A 23,616-nucleotide genomic window follows, 5' to 3' on the forward strand; every position below is an offset into this window, starting at 1 on the left:
AGGACTACAAATCAGGTTAAAATCACCTCACAGACATCTGTCACTCCCCTAAAAATAACCGTGATCCTTGAAACTGAAACAAAAATGACCCCAAACACATTGGAAAACCAAAGCATTTGCTCAATAGGGGCAATTCTAAGCTCCGCCCACTAAGTAGTTTGATTATATTTTTAAGTTTTATTTACTGCTGTGGAGAAAAGTTGATTTTAATTTGATTTGGGTCTTTGATAGCTCACCTGATGGTTCAATAAAGATAGGCTTTGATGAAAATAGAACTAGAAATAGTTCATACTACTTGATGATCAGATCCCAGTCAACTATCAAGATCGAATGACCAGAAAAAGATTGTTTTTCTGAAGGTTTTCTCAAGCTTTAATGGAATTTTGCTCTGATATTGACCAACTTAGTCATCTTAAGCAATGGGACATGAGGAAAGCTCCATAAAACATATTAAACGTCTTGTATTGATGTTTCAGTGTGACGTGTAAAAGAGAGTTCTGACCAACACAATCATGAGAAACCTCATCTCACTGCCCCCTGCTGGTGACCCCTAATTGCACATTATGCAGTAATCATGTTGTCCTGCTGTTTAACATTTATAAAGTCCCACAAGTTTTATAAAATGATCAAAATTCAATAGTAACAAAGGAAGCAAGATTGAAATGACAGAAATAAATCATCTACATTTTATATTTTTAGTTTATATAAGCTTTCAGAGAACAAATTGGAGGGGAGCCAAAATCTGTCTTTGGTCTGGTCAAGCGTCTGACACAGCATGGTATTTTTCCATGACTGTCCGGAACCTTGAGAAGCCACTGTTGCTTACGAGGTGTTCCCATTTGAAAAAAAAAAAGATTTCACTGACAGCTCCCTCGTCCCACAGAATATCGAGGAACATCCGCACGAGATCTGCAACAGAACAAAGCCAATTTTAGCAGTTGTGAGTTCTCTAAATTTTCTGCATGTTTACTGTTCTGTGGCTGTTGGCGCCCCCTATAGGTAAAGGAATGAAAGAAAAACACTTTGTGGATGCTCCATGGTGGCTTCCCCAGTTTCATTAGTTTACATGATGTATTTAGAGATTCAACCTTTTTTCCCCTATTTCCACCAGGTTTTTATCACTCTGCTCAATTTTGTGCATATAATAGAAAACACTTGCAAAATTGCTTGTTCATACCTTGACATCGCTGAGTGGAAGACATTTCTGTAGTTCATCTGAAGATGGTGTCAGAAGTGCTGGACATGGGGCTTTCTCCTGATATGAAAGACTCATATTTCCATCATGCTACACAGCAGTTGTAATTGTAGAGCTAACTCTAGTTATTTACCTCGGCTGCATTTTTCTGATGGTCTCCTCCAGCTGCTTTCAGGAGAGGGTTTCCTTAAGTTGCTCTCAGGAGCTTCTCTCCTCCCGCTCCTCTCAGGAGCTTCTCTCCTCCCGCTCCTCTCAGGAGTTTCTCTCCTCCCGCTCCTCTCAGGAGCTTCTCTCCTCCCGCTCCTCTCAGGAGCTTCTCTCCTCCCGCTCCTCTCAGGATTTCTCTCCTCCCGCTCCTCTCAGGAGTTTCTCTCCTCCCGCTCCTCTCAGGAGTTTCTCTCCTCCCGCTCCTCTCAGGAGCTTCTCTCCTCCCGCTCCTCTCAGGAGTTCTCTCCTCCCCCCGCTCCTCTCAGGAGTTTCTCTCATCCCTCCTCTCATGAGTTTCTCTCCTCAGCTCCTCTCAGGAGTTTCTCTCCTCTCCTCCCGCTCCTCTCAGGAGTTTCTCTCCTCCCGCTCCTCTCAGGAGTTTCTCTCCTCCCGCTCCTCTCAGAAGTTTCTCTCATCCAGCTCCTCTCAGAGTTTCTCTCATCCAGCTCCTCTCAGGAGCTTCTCTCATCCCGCTCCTCTCAGGAGCTTCTCTCATCCAGCTCCTCTCAGGAGCTTCTCTCCTCCCGCTCCTCTCAGGAGCTTCTCTCCTCCCGCTCCTCTCAGGAGCTTCTCTCATCCAGCTCCTTCCAGGAGCTTCTCTCATCCAGCTCCTCTCAGGAGCTTCTCTCTCCTTCCACTGCTCTCAGGAGCTTCTTTCTTCCATTTCCTCTCAGGAGCACCTTCCTTCCATCCACTGCTCTCAGGAGCTTCTTTCTTCCAGTTCCTCTCAGGAGCTTCTCTCCATCCCTCCTCTCAGGAGCTTCTCTCCTCAGGCTCCTCTCAGGAGCTTTTCTCCTCCAGCAATTCTCAGGAGCTTCTCTCTCTCCTCCCCTCCTTTCTCAGGAGCTTCTCTCCTCCCGCTCCTCTCCCTCAGGAGCTTCTCTCTCTCCTCCAGCAATTCTCAGGAGCTTCTCTCCTCCCGCTCCTCTCAGGAGCTCTCTCTCTCATCCCAGCCCCCCTCAGGAGCTTCTCCAGCCCCCCCGCTCCTCTCAGGAGCTCTTCTCCCCTCATCCAGCTCCTCTCAGGAGCATCTCTCCTTCACTGCTCCCCTCCCCACAGGAGCTTCTTTCTTCCAGTTCCTCTCAGGAGCACCTTTCCTCCCACTGCTCTCTGGAGCATCTCTCCTTCCACTGCTCTCAGGAGCTTCTTTCTTCTCCAGTTCCTCTCAGGAGCACCTGTCCTTCCACTGCTCTCTGGAGCATCTCTCCTTCCACTGCTCTCAGGAGCTTCTCTTCTCCAGCTCCTCTCAGGAGCTTCTCTCCTTCCACTGCTCTCTGGAGCATCTCTCCTTCCACTGCTCTCAGGAGCTTCTCTCTCTCTTCTCCGCTCCTCTCAGGAGCATCTCTCCTTCCACTGCTTTCAGGAGCTTCTCTTCTTCTCTCGCTCCTCTCTGGAGCATCTCTACTTCTCTTCCACTCCCACTCCCCACAGGAGCTTCTCTCTCCCGCTCCTCTCAGGAGCATCTCTACTTCCACCACTCCCCACAGGAGCATCTCTCCTCCCGCTTCTCTCAGGAGCTTCTCTTCTCCCACTCCTCTCAGGACCATCCTTCCTTAAGGTGCTATCCGGAGTGTCTCTCCTCCACTTGTCCTCAGGTGCCAGCCTGTGACCATCTCGTCTACCTTTTCTCTGATCGTGAATCAGCTCTTTCACGGTGGTAGTATACAGCGCTGCCCTTTTTTGGACTGCATAGAATGTTCTCGGACCATCTTCTGGTCTTCGAGGTATCCAGTTGTTCTGGAGATTGTAAATGGAAATAAGGGAAATAGCCGTTCAATTCAACAAAGTGTTTTCATATTCAGAAGGTGAAAACCCAAACCTGGCCAGTATTTTTAGCATGAGATGCACTTTCCCCCTTAACCCCACTAAAGTCCTCTATTTTAGATGTATTATATTAAACAATATTCACCATCTTGAGTTGCACCAAATCCTGAAGCAGGAAGTTAACCCTAGAAGAGACCTGGCCCTCTTTCATCATTTCAATGATATAGTTAAAGTACCGATCCATCTGTGGCTAAAAGGGGACATGCGGATAGAGAACTGGTAAGTCTTTTTAGCAACTCACTGCTTCAAACCATCTTTCCAAAAGTTTCAAAAGTATCCAAGAATAAATACAGTTGTTGACCTCTGTACTGACCTTGGCCTCCTCTGTGTCCAGTCGTTTTCCACAGGTGGACAGCAGCTTGCAGAGGCATTCAACTGAGTCCTCGTGACAATTATTGAGGAGTTTCTCAAGGCATTCATGCATGATGGGTTCATTCAGTATTTCTAGTTTGAAGAGTTCTCCAATAAATCTTTTAAGACCAAGCGAACGGTCGTCTTCCTGCAAGGACAGATCACGTCTGAATTCATAAACTACCGCGGAGGTCGGGACAGCCAACATAGTTGTAAAACATTCCAGAAATGGAAAATTTGTAGTATTTGTCAGCAGCAAACTTTCATTTTTCATTGACAGTCACACTTACATTTTGGGGAGCGCCAAGCTTCTTTTGTCCATTAATTAGAGCTTCATCATCATTTCTGTCTTTCAGCATCTCTTGCTGGCAACGTTGAAGCAGAAGATTTGCGAAATTCTGTGATGTGTCACCACTTTCAGGGCCCATGTTCTCCCCCCTCCCTCCTGCTCCAAGGTAGCTTGGAGTGTCACCAGTCCCCCCGCACCTCTGTTAAAGAATAGAGATATATAGTTGTGTCTGGTAACTGTTTTGAGCGCATCCATGACGGATGCGATGAACTTACCCCCATCAACTCTCTGCACATATTGGCGTAGGTGGCACAGGAGGCTGGCTCTGACATCGCCTGTTCCACGATCAGATCAATGGCACCATTGAGCTTCTCTTTGGTGTTTATGTTCAGGTGTTTCACCTGTTCCATCAAGCTACGAGACCTCTCAGGAGTGATCTTGGTTAAGACGCTTTGAGGGTTCCCAAGCATCTCCTTGGTCAATTCCGCAAAGATTGCGCGTCCATGATCGCTGGTACATTCGCTCCATTGTAGTTGATGGAGCATTTTATCGTTTTTTTCAATATTTTCTAGAAACTGAAACCAGACACAGGAATGGATATGTGTTTACAGTGAAATGACAAAATTAGTCTATTGCTATGGATGGATTTTAATGACATTTTGACGGCCCAAGGAACAGCTGATTAGATTTTGGTGAATTCTGGAGGGACTTGGACCTTCAATTATCCAAAGATCATAGGCCAAGATGAAAGCAAAGGTGCTTTTGATAATAAAACCACCGACTACAGTGAATGTACTATACTGACGGGGTAAGTTACAGTATGAGGAAATGGCCGACTTGGCAGAGGTCTGCACTCTTTGAGTGCTAGTTTTTTAAATTATTACCAGCACTATTGGTAGAATTAGGACCCAAGCACTGTCCTCGCTGTGAGGGCTGTTGTTTGCTAGTGTTTATTCTGCTTAGTTGGGTAAAAATGGTTTTGCGGGGGCCTAATCGTGCTCGAAAATCTGAAATTTTGCAGACCTCAGATCTGGCATTTTTAAAAATGTTTTGGTAAAGGAAATGGGCATGCAGAAATGGCTTCCAGAAATGTCCTCACTTTGCTAGTAGAATGCAATTTTTGGTGCTCAAAAAGTGGCAACCCACACACACACACACACACACACACAAACACACTGGATAAACATAGGCCAAGCGCCATCTTCATACAGGTGGCGCCATTTTTGCCCCACCTGCTTGATGGTTCTCGGAGAAGCCCCGAGGTAAAGTTTCACCTACACGCATGACATTTGGTGGGGTTGTGGGGCCAAAATTAAAATGTGAAACTCTAAAACCCCCCACAAAGTTTCAGAGGGCCTGATTGCGTTGGCGCTGGAGAATTTAAACAGGAAGGACATGCGTTGTCAAATTGAGGTCATACGTCACATATGCAAATGGACAAATATACAAAATATACCTTTGCTGGTACAGCGCCGCCTGCTGGTTATGTGAGCATTAAACTTAGCAAAATAATGCAAAAAGTAATGAAGGGATTTTAATGAAATTTCCAGGATAAGGGTAATGGGTAAGATAAAGTTATTAGTTATGTTCTGGGGCGTGAATGTGCAATCTCTAGCTATATATGTACTTTTTTCTCACTTAAGGGTAACGGAAAATTAACAATGTCCTAAAAGAAGCAAATGTCATTCACAATTTTGCTTTTGCGCAAAAGTAATGTGGCACTTTCTAGAGACTGAGAACTGCTCACGGTTTGTCTTGGTCTGTTGGTCCCGTTTTCTTTCATCATTGTGGCTGTCTGGAATGTGCTGGAAGTCTAATCCAAGTTTCTCTCCAAGTGAAGTGAGTTTGGTTGAATCTATAAGGAACTATATCTATCAGATATATCAGATGTATTAAATATGTTGAATTATTTAGCCTTGGTATAAAGCATTGGTCCTTTGATGTGAGTGCCTATGATCTCTGCTCTTCATCTGTTCACATTTTAATATTGCCACATTTAAGACTATTGTTTCGGCCATGTTGGGAGTTGAGCCTCCTGTCTGTACATGTCTGCCTGTGTGAATGTGTAAGCAACTATGTTTTTATGTATATTTGTATGCATATAGGTGGGGTTGAGAAGGCTTGGGTTTATTTTCTTTGTTTCTACCTGCTGTGAGTCACTTTGTGACTAAACTATGAAAATGGCCATTAAAATATTTTTTCAAATCAATCACGATGAGCTTGTGTGGTGTGGACGAGCAGTTATGATTTCTGTAAGAAAATATCTTGCAATGGAATGAGCCTGAAAGAACTGAAATGTGACCATAAGCATACATAATTCTCATTAATCTATCTACGTGAAGACTTTCAAACAAAACACATTCTCCAGCCCCTCCCTCCCGCCTTTACCATCCTGACTAAAGCCCTAAACCTTAAACATTCAGTTCAACTTCAGCCATGTCTGAACCCTCATGTCTCAACAGCCCTCTGAAGTTGCAAAGACGAGCCAAAAGGTCCTCACTTCCAGAAATGTCCTCACTTTGCCTGCAGAATACAATTTCTGGCACTCAAAAAGTAGCAGGAACACACACACACACACACACTCATACACACTTGATTTACTTCATAATTGTCAGTAGTAGGCAAAAGATGAATTCATTTAGGATAATCTTTTCTGCAACCAAACATAGCTGGTGTAAATCCCAGGATGATGTGTTAGCCAATGTTAGGGAATGTTAGAAATGCATTAGGAGGAAGTAGTGCTTCCAAGAAAGGAACATTTCATTTTTTTGCTGGAAATACTCATTAGACTTGTGTAGCCCACTTCTCACAACTTTGAGAGCTTTGAGTTTGTAGAACTAAATGAATCTAGTTTTTGATCATTATTATTAACTAATCTATAATTAAATATGGGATCATATACCTTTTCTAATAATCGGTCCTGGAACAAAATGAATCAAATATTTATTTAAACTTCAAATATAGTGCAACAAACAATATTCTCATTAGGAAAAAAAAAAACTTCAACTAAAAGTTGTTCTAATCACTCAATCAACTTGACCACATGAAAAACACAGGTTCAGCTTCAAAGAAAATACACTCCCAGAATAAACTAGATGACTTTTAGCCAAGCATGTTCTCAAATTTTAACAACTAAATATTCATATTTTAGATCCACACCGAACACACAAACAAATAACCCCGTTGCAGGCCTGATTTAGAAAAATCCTGGTTACTCCAAACGATCCTCGAAATGTCGAAAACTGTTTCCTCGGATGTAGTTCAGCTGCAGAGAGCGCTGGTTTACTGGTCCAAGTCGTTGATGAAAGGTGGTACCCCAGTTTGGTGTTCAGAGGCAGACAGGCCATGGAATCTCTCAGGCACTCAATGACTCCCTCCAGACGGTTAGGAATCCCACCATGGCAGTGGAAACAGAAACTCCTCACTGTCCTGTGATGGAACGGCAAGGCACAACCGATAGTGAGAGCTGTTTAAGCTACTCGCGGCTAAATGTTCACCCCCTGTACTAGAGAATGCTAATTACAGCCAGCATAAACTAACATGTGCTAACACGGATGCTTCTGCGGGGGCACAAAACACAGATGTATCCCCAATGATCACCTACAGAATGCCGAGGAGCACCGTTCATCGACAATGTCGATGAACGATAAGAGTATTCGCCTCATCTCCTGGAATGTCAAGGGGATGAATAATAATGTCAAAGCCAATAAGGTAATATCTCACCTGCAAGATCTTAAAGGGGACCTATTTTTCCTGCAGGAGACACACCTGCGCAAATTGGAATTCTCTCGCATTAAGAAACCTTGGATGGGTCACCTTTTTCACTCTAGGTTCTCTGAGAGGGCGAGGGGTGCAGCCATTATTGTACACAAAGACGTTGCCTTTGAATCTTCCTCTGTTGTTACCGACCCAAATGGGCGCTATGTCATAGTACAGGGCAAATTACAAAATACTCCTGTGGTTCTGGCCTCAATATATGCTCCAACATGGGACGACGACAAATTTATGTCCAAAATCTTTTCAAACATCCCAAATGCTGCAGATCATCACATAATAATTGGAGGTGACTTTAACCAGGTCCAGGACCTTGACCTTGATAGATCTTCCACCAGCCGATCCAGCCTGTCTAAAGCAACCAGTATGTTAAAGTTTCACGCAGACCAATTAGGCCTATCTGATCCATGGAGAACTATGTACCCTCACACGAAAGCTTTCTCTTTCTTCTCGCATGTCCACAGGTCTTACTCTCGGATTGACTTTTTTTTACTCGATAATAGATTATTAGACAACATACAATCGTGTGAGTACCACAGCATAGTAATTTCTGATCACTCTCCGATCACTTTAAATATTAATCTCTCTCAAGACAAATTGCCTACGAAGCCCTGGAGATTCAACTCCCACCTGTTATCCGAACCAAAATTCAAAGACTATCTAACTAATCAGATTCAGCTCTTCTTCGATACCAATGATATGCCGGATATTGGTAGTGGTGTGCTTTGGGAGACTCTTAAAGCTTATTTGCGTGGTCAAATTATTTCTTTCATCTCTGGCTTTAGGAGGGAGGAGCGCACCAAATTGAAACAAATATCAGATGAAATACAACTGTTAGATGCCCAGTATTCAGTTAACCCCTCAGATGTGCTATATAAAAAACGAGTACAGCTCCAGTCACAATATAACTTGTTAACCTCCGGTCGGATTGAGAAACAACTTTTACACACTAAACAGCGCTTTTTCGAGCAAGGTGACAAAGCAGGCAAACTCCTGGCTTACCAAGCACGTACTGAGGCCGCTTCTAGACTTATTCCTCAGATCAGGTCAGCCCCTGACAACATCACGTCCAATCCTATCGCCATTAATAATGCATTTGTGGATTACTACGCTAAACTGTACTCTTCCGAAACCTCTCTATGCGATTGGGATGACCCAAACCCTCTCGACATGATCGCATACCCTCAACTTGACCCAACGACTGCGACCAAGTTAGGTGCTCCAATCACGATCTCTGAGGTCAAAGATGCAATAAGTTCTCTACAGAGTAATAAGTCACCAGGACCTGATGGTTTCACTACGGAGTTCTACAAAACCTACTCCGAAGCTATTGCCCCAACTCTAGTTAGGGTTTTCAATGATGCTCGGGCAAAAGGACTCCTACCTCCCACAATGTCAGAGGCTTCAATCACACTCCTATTGAAAAAGGACAAAGATCCACTTCTATGTAGCAGTTATAGACCAATTTCCCTTTCAAATGTAGATTTTAAGATACTGGCGAAAGTCTTAGCCAGCCGTCTCCAGAGAGTAATTTCGGCCCTAATCAATCCTGACCAGACTGGCTTTATTTTAGGGAGGCATTCATCCTCAAACACACGCAGACGGTTTTAAATACTTGGGAATTTTAGTGACAAGATCATTTTCTGAACTATTTGCCAAAAATTATATCCCATTAATCGAACGTTGCAAATCAGACCTTGCCAGATGGTCCTCTCTCCCCCTCTCTTTGATCGGCCGTGTCAACCTAATAAAAATGTCAATACTCCCTCAGTTCCTCTATCTTTTCCAACATATACCAGTCTTTATCAGGAAATCATTCTTTTCAAAACTTGACCAGTTGATTAGTTCCTTTCTCTGGTGCAATAAACGGGCACGAATTGGTCGCTCAGCTCTCCGCCTTCCTAAACCCCTGGGAGGTTTAGTGCTCCCAGACTTCCGTTATTATTACTGGGCTTGTAACATCAATAATCTTCTTCACTGGAACACTGGTAAAGCTGTATCTGAATGCCCACAATGGGCCCTGCTTGAAATTTCCTCCTCATGTTTTTGCCTCTGGTCTGTAGTATGCTCCCAACTACCACTGTTAGTTAAACAGGTCAGCCCCAATCCAATTGTAACCAACACACTGATGATTTGGAACCAGTTTAGAAAAACTTTTGGCCTCCACACCCAATCAAGTTTATCCCCAATATTCCGTAACCACCTTTTCGCTCCTTCATGCTCTGATCTTGCCTTTCGTACCTGGTCTGAGAGGGGCCTAGCAACGCTTAATGACCTTTTTATTAATGGTGTTTTTGCTTCATTTACCGATTTGGCAGCAAAGTTTAAACTACCAAACTCTCACCTCTTTGGTTTTTTTCAAATAAGACATTTTGTGAAATCTTGTTTTCCCCAGTTTCCCAACGGACCCCCGAACTCTCTTATTGACCAATTCTTAACCCTTAACACCAGGAAGAAAGGACTCATAGGGATCACATACAAGCAAATTTACACTCTGTCTCCCCATCAACTGACTTCACTAAGAGCCGCTTGGGGCCAGGACCTTGGAGCTCCCTTGCATGATGAGCAATGGGAAAAGATATTAAAAAATATCCACTCGTCCTCTATTTGTGCGAGGCATAGCCTTCTACAATGTAAAATTTTGCATAGAGCCTATCTCACTAATGCCAAGCTGGCCAAAATCTATCCTGACAGAACAGATTCATGCAACAGATGTGGGCAGGCCCCTGCCGATCTCGTTCATATGCTTTTGTCGTGCCCTAAATTATCTGAATTCTGGACAGCAATATTTGATTTACTTCATAATTGTCAGTAGTAGACAAAAGATGAATTCATTTAGCATCCCCATTTTCCGTATGCTTAAGTATCAGTGATTGAATGCAAATAAAGGAGGCTGAAAAGATAATAGAAAGAACAAAGCATTTTTACCGATCTTTCCATCAGTTCTGAAATTAAGGAAAGGGTTTAGGACTACAAATCAGGTTAAAATCACCTCACAGACATCTGTCACTCCCCTAAAAATAACCGTGATCCTTGAAACTGAAACAAAAATGACCCCAAACACATTGGAAAACCAAAGCATTTGCGCAATAGGGGCAATTCTAAGCTCCGCCCACTAAGTAGTTTGATTATATTTTTAAGTTTTATTTACTGCTGTGGAGAAAAGTTGATTTTAATTTGATTTGGGTCTTTGATAGCTCACCTGATGGTTCAATAAAGATAGGCTTTGATGAAAATAGAACTAGAAATAGTTCATACTACTTGATGATCAGATCCCAGTCAACTATCAAGATCGAATGACCAGAAAAAGATTGTTTTTCTGAAGGTTTTCTCAAGCTTTAATGGAATTTTGCTCTGATATTGACCAACTTAGTCATCTTAAGCAATGGGACATGAGGAAAGCTCCATAAAACATATCAAACGTCTTGTATTGATGTTTCAGTGTGACGTGTACGAAGAGAGTTCTGACCAACACAATCATGAGAAACCTCATCTCACTGCCCCCTGCTGGTGACCCCTAATTGCACATTATGCAGTAATCATGTTGTCCTGCTGTTTAACATTTATAAAGTCCCACAAGTTTTATAAAATGAATCAAAATTCAATAGTAACAAAGGAAGCAAGATTGAAATGACAGAAATAAATCATCTACATTTTATATTTTTAGTTTATATAAGCTTTCAGAGAACAAATTGGAGGGGAGCCAAAATCAGTCTTTGGTCTGGTCAAGCGTCTGACACAGCATGGTATTTTTCCATGACTGTCCGGAACCTTGAGAAGCCACTGTTGCTTACGAGGTGTTCCCATTTGAAAAAAAAAAAAGATTTCACTGACAGCTCCCTCGTCCCACAGAATATCGAGGAACATCCGCACGAGATCTGCAACAGAACAAAGCCAATTTTAGCAGTTGTGAGTTCTCTAAATTTTCTGCATGTTTACTGTTCTGTGGCTGTTGGCGCCCCCTACAGGTAAAGGAATGAAAGAAAAACACTTTGTGGATGCTCCATGGTGGCTTCCCCAGTTTCATTAGTTTACATGATGTATTTAGAGATTCAACCTTTTTTCCCCTATTTCCACCAGGTTTTTATCACTCTGCTCAATTTTGTGCATATAATAGAAAGCACTTGCAAAATTGCTTGTTCATACCTTGACATCGCTGAGTGGAAGACATTTCTGTAGTTCATCTGAAGATGGTGTCAGAAGTGCTGGACATGGGGCTTTCTCCTGATATGAAAGACTCATATTTCCATCATGCTACACAGCAGTTGTAATTGTAGAGCTAACTCTAGTTATTTACCTCGGCTGCATTTTTCTGATGGTCTCCTCCAGCTGCTTTCAGGAGAGGGTTTCCTTAAGTTGCTCTCAGGAGCTTCTCTCCTCCCGCTCCTCTCAGGAGCTTCTCTCCTCCCGCTCCTCTCAGGAGTTTCTCTCCTCCCGCTCCTCTCAGGAGCTTCTCTCCTCCCGCTCCTCTCAGAAGTTTCTCTCATCCAGCTCCTCTCATGAGTTTCTCTCCTCCAGCTCTCAGGAGTTCTCTCCTCCCGCTCCTCTCAGGAGTTTCTCTCCTCCCGCTCCTCTCAGGAGTTTCTCTCCTCCCGCTCCTCTCAGAAGTTTCTCTCATCCAGCTCCTCTCAGATGTTTCTCTCATCCAGCTCCTCTCAGGAGCTTCTCTCATCCGCTCCTCTCAGGAGCTTCTCTCATCCAGCTCCTCTCAGGAGCTTCTCTCCTCCCGCTCCTCTCAGGAGCTTCTCTCCTCCCGCTCCTCTCTCAGGAGCTTCTCTCATCCAGCTCCTTCCAGGAGCTTCTCTCATCCAGCTCCTCTCAGGAGCTTCTCTCCTTCCACTGCTCTCAGGAGCTTCTTTCTTCCATTTCCTCTCAGGAGCACCTGTCCTTCCACTGCTCTCAGGAGCTTCTTTCTTCCAGTTCCTCTCAGGAGCTTCTCTCATCCAGCTCCTCTCAGGAGCTTCTCTCATCAGGCTCCTCTCAGGAGCTTCTCTCCTCCAGCAATTCTCAGGAGCTTCTCTCCTCCCGCTCCTTCAGGAGCTTCTCTCCTCCCGCTCCTCTCAGGAGCTTCTCTCCTCCAGCAATTCTCAGGAGCTTCTCTCCTCCCGCTCCTCTCAGGAGCTTCTCTCTCCAGCAATTCTCAGGAGCTTCTCTCCTCACGCTCCTCTCAGGAGCTTCTCTCATCCCGCTCCTCTCAGGAGCTTCTCTCCATCCAGCTCCTCTCAGGAGCATCTCTACTTCCACTCCCACAGGAGCTTCTTTCTCCAGTTCCTCTCAGGAGCACCTGTCCTCCCACTGCTCTCTGGAGCATTCTCCTTCCACTGCTCTCAGGAGCTTCTTTCTTCCAGTTCCTCTCAGGAGCACCTGTCCTTCCACTGCTCTCTGGAGCATCTCTCCTTCCACTGCTCTCAGGAGCTTCTCTTCTCCAGCTCCTCTCAGGAACTTCTCTCCTTCCACTGCTCTCTGGAGCATCTCTCCTTCCACTGCTCTCAGGAGCTTCTCTTCTCCCGCTCCTCTCAGGAGCATCTCTCCTTCCACTGCTTTCAGGAGCTTCTCTTCTCCCGCTCCTCTCTGGAGCATCTCTACTTCCACTCCCCACAGGAGGAGCTTCTCTTCTCCCGCTCCTCTCAGGAGCATCTCTACTTCCACTCCCCACAGGAGCATCTCCTCCCGCTTCTCTCAGGAGCTTCTCTTCTCCCACTCCTCTCAGGACCATCCTTCCTTAAGGTGCTATCCGGAGTGTCTCTCTCCACTTGTCCTCAGGTGCCAGCCTGTGACCATCTCGTCTACCTTTTCTCTGATCGTGAATCAGCTCTTTCACGGTGTAGTATACAGCGCTGCCCTTTTTTGGACTGCATAGAATGTTCTCGGACCATCTTCTGGTCTTCGAGGTATCCAGTTGTTCTGGAGATTGTAAATGGAAATAAGGGAAATAGCCGTTCAATTCAACAAAGTGTTTTCATATTCAGAAGGTGAAAACCCAAACCTGGCCAGTATTTTTAGCATGAGATGCACTTTCCCCCTTAACCCCACTAAAGTCCTCTATTTTAGATGTATTATATTAAATAATATTCACCATCTTGAGTTGCACCAAATCCTGAAGCAGGAAGTTGACCCTAGAAGAGACCTGGCCCTCTTTCATCATTTCAATGATATAGTTAAAGTACCGATCCATCTGTGGCTAAAAGGGGACATGCGGATAGAGAACTGGTAAGTCTTTTTAGCAACTCACTGCTTCAAACCATCTTTCCAAAAGTTTCAAAAGTATCCAAGAATAAATACAGTTGTTGACCTCTGTACTGACCTTGGCCTCCTCTGTGTCCAGTCGTTTTCCACAGGTGGACAGCAGCTTGCAGAGGCATTCAACTGAGTCCTCGTGACAATTATTGAGGAGTTTCTCAAGGCATTCATGCATGATGGGTTCATTCAGTATTTCTAGTTTGAAGAGTTCTCCAATAAATCTTTTAAGACCAAGCGAACGGTCGTCTTCCTGCAAGGACAGATCACGTCTGAATTCATAAACTACCGCGGAGGTCGGGACAGCCAACATAGTTGTAAAACATTCCAGAAATGGAAAATTTGTAGTATTTGTCAGCAGCAAACTTTCATTTTTAGTGTCAGCGACAGTCACACTTACATCATTTCTGTCTTTCAGCATCTCTTGCTGGCAACGTTGAAGCAGAAGATTTGCGAAATTCTGTGATGTGTCACCACTTTCAGGGCCCATGTTCTCCCCCCTCCCTCCTGCTCCAAGGTAGCTTGGAGTGTCACCAGTCCCCCCGCACCTCTGTTAAAGAATAGAGATATATAGTTGTGTCTGGTAACTGTTTTGAGCGCATCCATGATGGATGCGATGAACTTACCCCCATCAACTCTCTGCACATATTGGCGTAGGTGGCACAGGAGGCTGGCTCTGACATCGCCTGTTCCACGATCAGATCAATGGCACCATTGAGCTTCTCTTTGGTGTTTATGTTCAGGTGTTTCACCTGTTCCATCAAGCTACGAGACCTCTCAGGAGTGATCTTGGTTAAGACGCTTTGAGGGTTCCCAAGCATCTCCTTGGTCAATTCCGCAAAGATTGCGCGTCCATGATCGCTGGTACATTCGCTCCATTGTAGTTGATGGAGCATTTTATCGTTTTTTTCAATATTTTCTAGAAACTGAAACCAGACACAGGAATGGATATGTGTTTACAGTGAAATGACAAAATTAGTCTATTGCTATGGATGGATTTTAATGACATTTTGACGGCCCAAGGAACAGCTGATTAGATTTTGGTGAATTCTGGAGGGACTTGGACCTTCAATTATCCAAAGATCATAGGCCAAGATGAAAGCAAAGGTGCTTTTGATAATAAAACCACCGACTACAGTGAATGTACTATACTGACGGGGTAAGTTACAGTATGAGGAAATGGCCGACTTGGCAGAGGTCTGCACTCTTTGAGTGCTAGTTTTTTAAATTATTACCAGCACTATTGGTAGAATTAGGACCCAAGCACTGTCCTCGCTGTGAGGGCTGTTGTTTGCTAGTGTTTATTCTGCTTAGTTGGGTAAAAATGGTTTTGCGGGGGCCTAATCGTGCTCGAAAATCTGAAATTTTGCAGACCTCAGATCTGGCATTTTTAAAAATGTTTTGGTAAAGGAAATGGGCATGCAGAAATGGCTTCCAGAAATGTCCTCACTTTGCTAGTAGAATGCAATTTTTGGTGCTCAAAAAGTGGCAACCCCCCCCACACACACACACACAAACACACTGGATAAACATAGGCCAAGCGCCATCTTCATACAGGTGGCGCCATTTTTGCCCCACCTGCTTGATGGTTCTCGGAGAAGCCCCGAGGTAAAGTTTCACCTACACGCATGACATTTGGTGGGGTTGTGGGGCCAAAATTAAAATGTGAAACTCTAAAACCCCCCACAAAGTTTCAGAGGGCCTGATTGCGTTGGCGCTGGAGAATTTAAACAGGAAGGACATGCGTTGTCAAATTGAGGTCATACGTCACATATGCAAATGGACAAATATACAAAATATACCTTTGCTGGTACAGCGCCGCCTGCTGGTTATGTGAGCATTAAACTTAGCAAAATAATGCAAAAAGTAATGAAGGGATTTTAATGAAATTTCCAGGATAAGGGTAATGGGTAAGATAAAGTTATTAGTTATGTTCTGGGGAGTGAATGTGCAATCTCTAGCTATATATGTACTTTTTTCTCACTTAAGGGTAACGGAAAATTAACAATGTCCTAAAAGAAGCAAATGTCATTCACAATTTTGCTTTTGCGCAAAAGTAATGTGGCACTTTCTAGAGACTGAGAACTGCTCACGGTTTGTCTTGGTCTGTTGGTCCCGTTTTCTTTCATCATTGTGGCTGTCTGGAATGTGCTGGAAGTCTAATCCAAGTTTCTCTCCAAGTGAAGTGAGTTTGGTTGAATCTATAAGGAACTATATCTATCAGATATATCAGATGTATTAAATATGTTGAATTATTTAGCCTTGGTATAAAGCATTGGTCCTTTGATGTGAGTGCCTATGATCTCTGCTCTTCATCTGTTCACATTTTAATATTGCCACATTTAAGACTATTGTTTCGGCCATGTTGGGAGTTGAGCCTCCTGTCTGTACATGTCTGCCTGTGTGAATGTGTAAGCAACTATGTTTTTATGTATATTTGTATGCATATAGGTGGGGTTGAGAAGGCTTGGGTTTATTTTCTTTGTTTCTACCTGCTGTGAGTCACTTTGTGACTAAACTATGAAAATGGCCATTAAAATATTTTTTCAAATCAATCACGATGAGCTTGTGTGGTGTGGACGAGCAGTTATGATTTCTGTAAGAAAATATCTTGCAATGGAATGAGCCTGAAAGAACTGAAATGTGACCATAAGCATACATAATTCTCATTAATCTATCTACGTGAAGACTTTCAAACAAAACACATTCTCCAGCCCCTCCCTCCCGCCTTTACCATCCTGACTAAAGCCCTAAACCTTAAACATTCAGTTCAACTTCAGCCATGTCTGAACCCTCATGTCTCAACAGCCCTCTGAAGTTGCAAAGACGAGCCAAAAGGTCCTCACTTCCAGAAATGTCCTCACTTTGCCTGCAGAATACAATTTCTGGCACTCAAAAAGTAGCAAGAACACACACACACACACACACACACACACACTCATACACACTTGATTTACTTCATAATTGTCAGTAGTAGACAAAAGATGAATTCATTTAGCATCCCCATTTTCCGTATGCTTAAGTATCAGTGATTGAATGCAAATAAAGGAGGCTGAAAAGATAATAGAAAGAACAAAGCATTTTTACCGATCTTTCCATCAGTTCTGAAATTAAGGAAAGGGTTTAGGACTACAAATCAGGTTAAAATCACCTCACAGACATCTGTCACTCCCCTAAAAATAACCGTGATCCTTGAAACTGAAACAAAAATGACCCCAAACACATTGGAAAACCAAAGCATTTGCTCAATAGGGGCAATTCTAAGCTCCGCCCACTAAGTAGTTTGATGATATTTTTAAGTTTTATTTACTGCTGTGGAGAAAAGTTGATTTTAATTTGATTTGGGTCTTTGATAGCTCACCTGATGGTTCAATAAAGATAGGCTTTGATGAAAATAGAACTAGAAATAGTTCATACTACTTGATGATCAGATCCCAGTCAACTATCAAGATCGAATAACCAGAAAAAGATTGTTTTTCTGAAGGTTTTCTCAAGCTTTAATGGAATTTTGCTCTGATATTGACCAACTTAGTCATCTTCTTAAGCAATGGGACATGAGGAAAGCTCCATAAAACATATTAAACGTCTTGTATTGATGTTTCAGTGTGACGTGTACGAAGAGAGTTCTGACCAACACAATCATGAGAAACCTCATCTCACTGCCCCCTGCTGGTGACCCCTAATTGCACATTATGCAGTAATCATGTTGTCCTGCTGTTTAACATTTATAAAGTCCCACAAGTTTTATAAAATGAATCAAAATTCAATAGTAACAAAGGAAGCAAGATTGAAATGACAGAATAAATCATCTACATTTTATATTTTAGTTTATATAAGCTTTCAGAGAACAAATTGGAGGGGAGCCAAAATCAGTCTTTGGTCTGGTCAAGCGTCTGACACAGCATGGTATTTTTCCATGACTGTCCGGAACCTTGAGAAGCCACTGTTGCTTACGAGGTGTTCCCATTTGAAAAAAAAAAAGATTTCACTGACAGCTCCCTCGTCCCACAGAATATCGAGGAACATCCGCACGAGATCTGCAACAGAACAAAGCCAATTTTAGCAGTTGTGAGTTCTCTAAATTTTCTGCATGTTTACTGTTCTGTGGCTGTTGGCGCCCCCTACAGGTAAAGGAATGAAAGAAAAACACTTTGTGGATGCTCCATGGTGGCTTCCCCAGTTTCATTAGTTTACATGATGTATTTAGAGATTCAACCTTTTTTCCCCTATTTCCACCAGGTTTTTATCACTCTGCTCAATTTTGTGCATATAATAGAAAACACTTGCAAAATTGCTTGTTCATACCTTGACATCGCTGAGTGGAAGACATTTCTGTAGTTCATCTGAAGATGGTGTCAGAAGTGCTGGACATGGGGCTTTCTCCTGATATGAAAGACTCATATTTCCATCATGCTACACAGCAGTTGTAATTGTAGAGCTAACTCTAGTTATTTACCTCGGCTGCATTTTTCTGATGGTCTCCTCCAGCTGCTTTCAGGAGAGGGTTTCCTTAAGTTGCTCTCAGGAGCTTCTCTCCTCCCGCTCCTCTCAGGAGCTCTCTTCTCCGCTCCTCTCAGGAGTTTCTCTCATCCAGCTCCTCTCAGGAGTTCTCTCATCCCGCTCCTCTCAGGAGTTTCTCTCCTCCAGCTCCTCTCAGGAGTTTCTCTCCTCCGCTCCTCTCAGGAGTTTCTCTCTCCCGCTCCTCTCAGGAGCTTCTGTCCTCCCGCTCCTCTCAGGAGCTTCTCTCCTCCCGCTCTCTCAGGAGTTTCTCTCCTCCGCTCCTCTCAGAAGTTTCTCTCATCCAGCTCCTCTCATGAGTTTCTCTCCTCCAGCTCCTCTCAGGAGTTTCTCTCCTCCCGCTCTCTCAGGAGTTTCTCTCCTCCCGCTCCTCTCAGGAGTTTCTCTCCTCCTGCTCCTCTCAGAAGTTTTCTCATCCAGCTCCTCTCAGAGTTTCTCTCATCCAGCTCCTCTCAGGAGCTTCTCTCATCCGCTCCTCTCAGGAGCTTCTCTCATCCAGCTCCTCTCAGGAGCTTCTCTCCTCCCGCTCCTCTCAGGAGTTCTCTCCTCCGCTCCCTCAGGAGCTTCTCTCATCCGCTCCTTCCAGGAGCTTCTCTCATCAGCTCCTCTCAGGAGCTCTCTCCTTCCACTGCTCTCAGGAGCTTCTTCTTCCATTTCCTCTCAGGAGCTGTCCTTCCACCTCTCAGGAGCTTCTTCTCCAGTTCCTCTCAGGAGCTTCTCTCATCCAGCTCTCTCAGGAGCTTCTCTCATCAGGCTCCTCTCAGGAGCTTTTCTCCTCCAGCAATTCTCAGGAGCTTCCTCTCCCGCTCCTTCAGGAGCTTCTCTCCTCCCGCTCCTCTCAGGAGCTTCTCTCTCCAGCATTCTCAGGAGCTTCCTCCTCACGCTCTCTCAGGAGCTTCTCTCATCCCGCTCCTCTCAGGAGCTTCTCTCATCCAGCTCCTCTCAGGAGCATCTCTATTCCACTCCCCACAGGAGCTCTTTCTTCCAGTTCCTCTCAGCACCTGCTCCCATCTTCTGGAGCTTCTCCTTCCACTGCTCTCAGGAGCTTCTTTCTCCAGTTCCTCTCAGGAGCACTGTCCTTCCACTGCTCTCTGGAGCATCTCTCCTTCCTCTCTCAGGAGCTTCTCTTCTCCAGCTCCTCTCAGGAACTTCTCTCCTTCCACTGCTCTCAGGAGCATCTCTCCTTCCACTGCTCTCAGGAGCTTCTCTCTCCCGCTCCTCTCAGGAGCATCTCTCTTCACTGCTTTCAGGAGCTTCTCTTCCCGCTCCTCTCTGGAGCATCCTACTTCCACTCCCAGGAGCTTCTTTCTTCCAGTTCCTCTCAGAGCTTCTCTCATCAGCTCCTCTCAGGAGCTTCTCTTCAGCTCCTCTCAGGAGCTTTTCTCCTCCAGCAATTCTCAGGAGCTTCTCTCCTCCCGCTCCTTCAGGAGCTTTCTCTCCCGCTCCTCTCAGGAGCTTTTCTCCTCCAGCAATTCTCAGGAGCTCTCTCCTCACGCTCCTCTCAGGAGCTTCTCTCATCCCGCTCCTCTCAGGAGCTTCTCTCATCCAGCTCCTTCCAGGAGCTTCTCTCCTCCCACTGCTCTCAGGAGCTTCTCTTCTCAGCTCCTCTCAGGAGCATCTCTACTTCCACTCCCCACAGGAGCTTCTTTCTTCCAGTTCCTCTCAGGAGCACCTGTCCTCCCACTGCTCTCTGGAGCATCTCTCCTTCCATGCTCTCAGGAGCTTCTCCTCACGCTCTCTCAGGAGCTTCTCCTTCCCGCTCCTCTCAGGAGCTTCTCTCATCCAGCTCCTCCAGGAGCTTCTCTCCTCCCAAGCTCTCAGGAGCTTCTCTTCTCTCCAGCTCCTCTCAGGAGCATCTCTACTTCCACTCCCCACAGGAGCTTCTTTCTTCCAGTTCCTCTCAGGAGCACCTGTCCTCCACTGCTCTCTGGAGCATCTCTCCTTCCACTGCTCTCAGGAGCTTCTCTTCTCCCGCTCCTCTCAGGAGCATCTCTCCTTCCACTGCTTTCAGGAGCTTCTCTTCTCCCGCTCCTCTCTGGAGCATCTCTACTTCCACTCCCCACAGGAGTTCTCTTCTCCCGCTCCTCTCAGGAGCATCTCTACTTCCCTCCCCACAGGAGCATCTCTCCTCCCGCTTCTCTCAGGAGCTTCTCTTCTCCCACTCCTCTCAGGACCATCCTTCCTTAAGGTGCTATCCGGAGTGTCTCTCCTCCACTTGTCCTCAGGTGCCAGCCTGTGACCATCTCGTCTACCTTTTCTCTGATCGTGAATCAGCTCTTTCACGGTGGTAGTATACAGCGCTGCCCTTTTTTGGACTGCATAGAATGTTCTCGGACCATCTTCTGGTCTTCGAGGTATCCAGTTGTTCTGGAGATTGTAAATGGAAATAAGGGAAATAGCCGTTCAATTCAACAAAGTGTTTTCATATTCAGAAGGTGAAAACCCAAACCTGGCCAGTATTTTTAGCATGAGATGCACTTTCCCCCTTAACCCCACTAAAGTCCTCTATTTTAGATGTATTATAAATTAAACAATATTCACCATCTTGAGTTGCACCAAATCCTGAAGCAGGAAGTTGACCCTAGAAGAGACCTGGCCCTCTTTCATCATTTCAATGATATAGTTAAAGTACCGATCCATCTGTGGCTAAAAGGGGACATGCGGATAGAGAACTGGTAAGTCTTTTTAGCAACTCACTGCTTCAAACCATCTTTCCAAAAGTTTCAAAAGTATCCAAGAATAAATACAGTTGTTGACCTCTGTACTGACCTTGGCCTCCTCTGTGTCCAGTCGTTTTCCACAGGTGGACAGCAGCTTGCAGAGGCATTCAACTGAGTCCTCGTGACAATTATTGAGGAGTTTCTCAAGGCATTCATGCATGATGGGTTCATTCAGTATTTCTAGTTTGAAGAGTTCTCCAATAAATCTTTTAAGACCAAGCGAACGGTCGTCTTCCTGCAAGGACAGATCACGTCTGAATTCATAAACTACCGCGGAGGTCGGGACAGCCAACATAGTTGTAAAACATTCCAGAAATGGAAAATTTGTAGTATTTGTCAGCAGCAAACTTTCATTTTTAGTGTCAGCGACAGTCACATTACATCATTTCTGTCTTTCAGCATCTCTTGCTGGCAACGTTGAAGCAGAAGATTTGCGAAATTCTGTGATGTGTCACCACTTTCAGGGCCCATGTTCTCCCCCCTCCCTCCTGCTCCAAGGTAGCTTGGAGTGTCACCAGTCCCCCGCGCACCTCTGTTAAAGAATAGAGATATATAGTTGTGTCTGGTAACTGTTTTGAGCGCATCCATGATGGATGCGATGAACTTACCCCCATCAACTCTCTGCACATATTGGCGTAGGTGGCACAGGAGGCTGGCTCTGACATCGCCTGTTCCACGATCAGATCAATGGCACCATTGAGCTTCTCTTTGGTGTTTATGTTCAGGTGTTTCACCTGTTCCATCAAGCTACGAGACCTCTCAGGAGTGATCTTGGTTAAGACGCTTTGAGGGTTCCCAAGCATCTCCTTGGTCAATTCCGCAAAGATTGCGCGTCCATGATCGCTGGTACATTCGCTCCATTGTAGTTGATGGAGCATTTTATCGTTTTTTTCAATATTTTCTAGAAACTGAAACCAGACACAGGAATGGATATGTGTTACAGTGAAATGACAAAATTAGTCTATTGCTATGGATGGATTTTAATGACATTTTGACGGCCCAAGGAACAGCTGATTAGATTTTGGTGAATTCTGGAGGGACTTGGACCTTCAATTATCCAAAGATCATAGGCCAAGATGAAAGCAAAGGTGCTTTTGATAATAAAACCACCGACTACAGTGAATGTACTATACTGACGGGGTAAGTTACAGTATGAGGAAATGGCCGACTTGGCAGAGGTCTGCACTCTTTGAGTGCTAGTTTTTTAAATTATTACCAGCACTATTGGTAGAATTAGGACCCAAGCACTGTCCTCGCTGTGAGGGCTGTTGTTTGCTAGTGTTTATTCTGCTTAGTTGGGTAAAAATGGTTTTGCGGGGGCCTAATCGTGCTCGAAAATCTGAAATTTTGCAGACCTCAGATCTGGCATTTTTAAAAATGTTTTGGTAAAGGAAATGGGCATGCAGAAATGGCTTCCAGAAATGTCCTCACTTTGCTAGTAGAATGCAATTTTTGGTGCTCAAAAAGTGGCAACCCACACACACACACACACACACACAAACACACTGGATAAACATAGGCCAAGCGCCATCTTCATACAGGTGGCGCCATTTTTGCCCCACCTGCTTGATGGTTCTCGGAGAAGCCCCGAGGTAAAGTTTCACCTACACGCATGACATTTGGTGGGGTTGTGGGGCCAAAATTAAAATGTGAAACTCTAAAACCCCCCACAAAGTTTCAGAGGGCCTGATTGCGATTGCGTTGGCGAGAATTTAAACAGGAAGGACATGCGTTGTCAAATTGAGGTCATACGTCACATATGCAAATGGGCAAATATACAAAATATACCTTTGCTGGTACAGCGCCGCCTGCTGGTTATGTGAGCATTAAACTTAGCAAAATAATGCAAAAAGTAATGAAGGGATTTTAATGAAATTTCCAGGATAAGGGTAATGGGTAAGATAAAGTTATTAGTTATGTTCTGGGGCGTGAATGTGCAATCTCTAGCTATATATGTACTTTTTTCTCACTTAAGGGTAACGGAAAATTAACAATGTCCTAAAAGAAGCAAATGTCATTCACAATTTTGCTTTTGCGCAAAAGTAATGTGGCACTTTCTAGAGACTGAGAACTGCTCACGGTTTGTCTTGGTCTGTTGGTCCCGTTTTCTTTCATCATTGTGGCTGTCTGGAATGTGCTGGAAGTCTAATCCAAGTTTCTCTCCAAGTGAAGTGAGTTTGGTTGAATCTGTAAGGAACTATATCTATCAGATATATCAGATGTATTAAATATGTTGAATTATTTAGCCTTGGTATAAAGCATTGGTCCTTTGATGTGAGTGCCTATGATCTCTGCTCTTCATCTGTTCACATTTTAATATTGCCACATTTAAGACTATTGTTTCGGCCATGTTGGGAGTTGAGCCTCCTGTCTGTACATGTCTGCCTGTGTGAATGTGTAAGCAACTATGTTTTTATGTATATTTGTATGCATATAGGTGGGGTTGAGAAGGCTTGGGTTTATTTTTTGTGTTTCTACCTGCTGTGAGTCACTTTGTGACT

The 23,616-nt window shown here is 44.4% G+C and overlaps 3 long non-coding RNA genes across 3 annotated transcripts; all 3 read right to left on the reverse strand.

Moving 5' to 3' along the window:
• Positions 1–679: 679 nt before the first annotated feature.
• LOC130535416 (uncharacterized) lies at positions 680–1,482 on the reverse strand. Its single transcript, XR_008953114.1, has 3 exons — positions 1,329–1,482; positions 1,178–1,255; positions 680–909 (listed from the first exon to the last, which is right to left on the reverse strand). It is a non-coding gene; the product is annotated as an uncharacterized LOC130535416 (long non-coding RNA).
• Positions 1,483–11,139: 9,657 nt separating this feature from the next.
• On the reverse strand, positions 11,140–12,096 carry LOC130535198 (uncharacterized). Its single transcript, XR_008953055.1, has 3 exons — positions 11,938–12,096; positions 11,787–11,864; positions 11,140–11,518 (listed from the first exon to the last, which is right to left on the reverse strand). It is a non-coding gene; the product is annotated as an uncharacterized LOC130535198 (long non-coding RNA).
• A 5,624-nt stretch (positions 12,097–17,720) lies between these two features.
• On the reverse strand, positions 17,721–18,425 carry LOC130535276 (uncharacterized). The gene is made up of 3 exons (XR_008953083.1): positions 18,334–18,425; positions 18,183–18,260; positions 17,721–17,914 (listed from the first exon to the last, which is right to left on the reverse strand). It is a non-coding gene; the product is annotated as an uncharacterized LOC130535276 (long non-coding RNA).
• Between the last annotated feature and the right edge of the window lie 5,191 nt (positions 18,426–23,616).

The sequence above is a fragment of the Takifugu flavidus genome, chromosome 12 (assembly GCF_003711565.1).
Source record: "Takifugu flavidus isolate HTHZ2018 chromosome 12, ASM371156v2, whole genome shotgun sequence".
Lineage (NCBI taxonomy): Eukaryota > Metazoa > Chordata > Actinopteri > Tetraodontiformes > Tetraodontidae > Takifugu > Takifugu flavidus.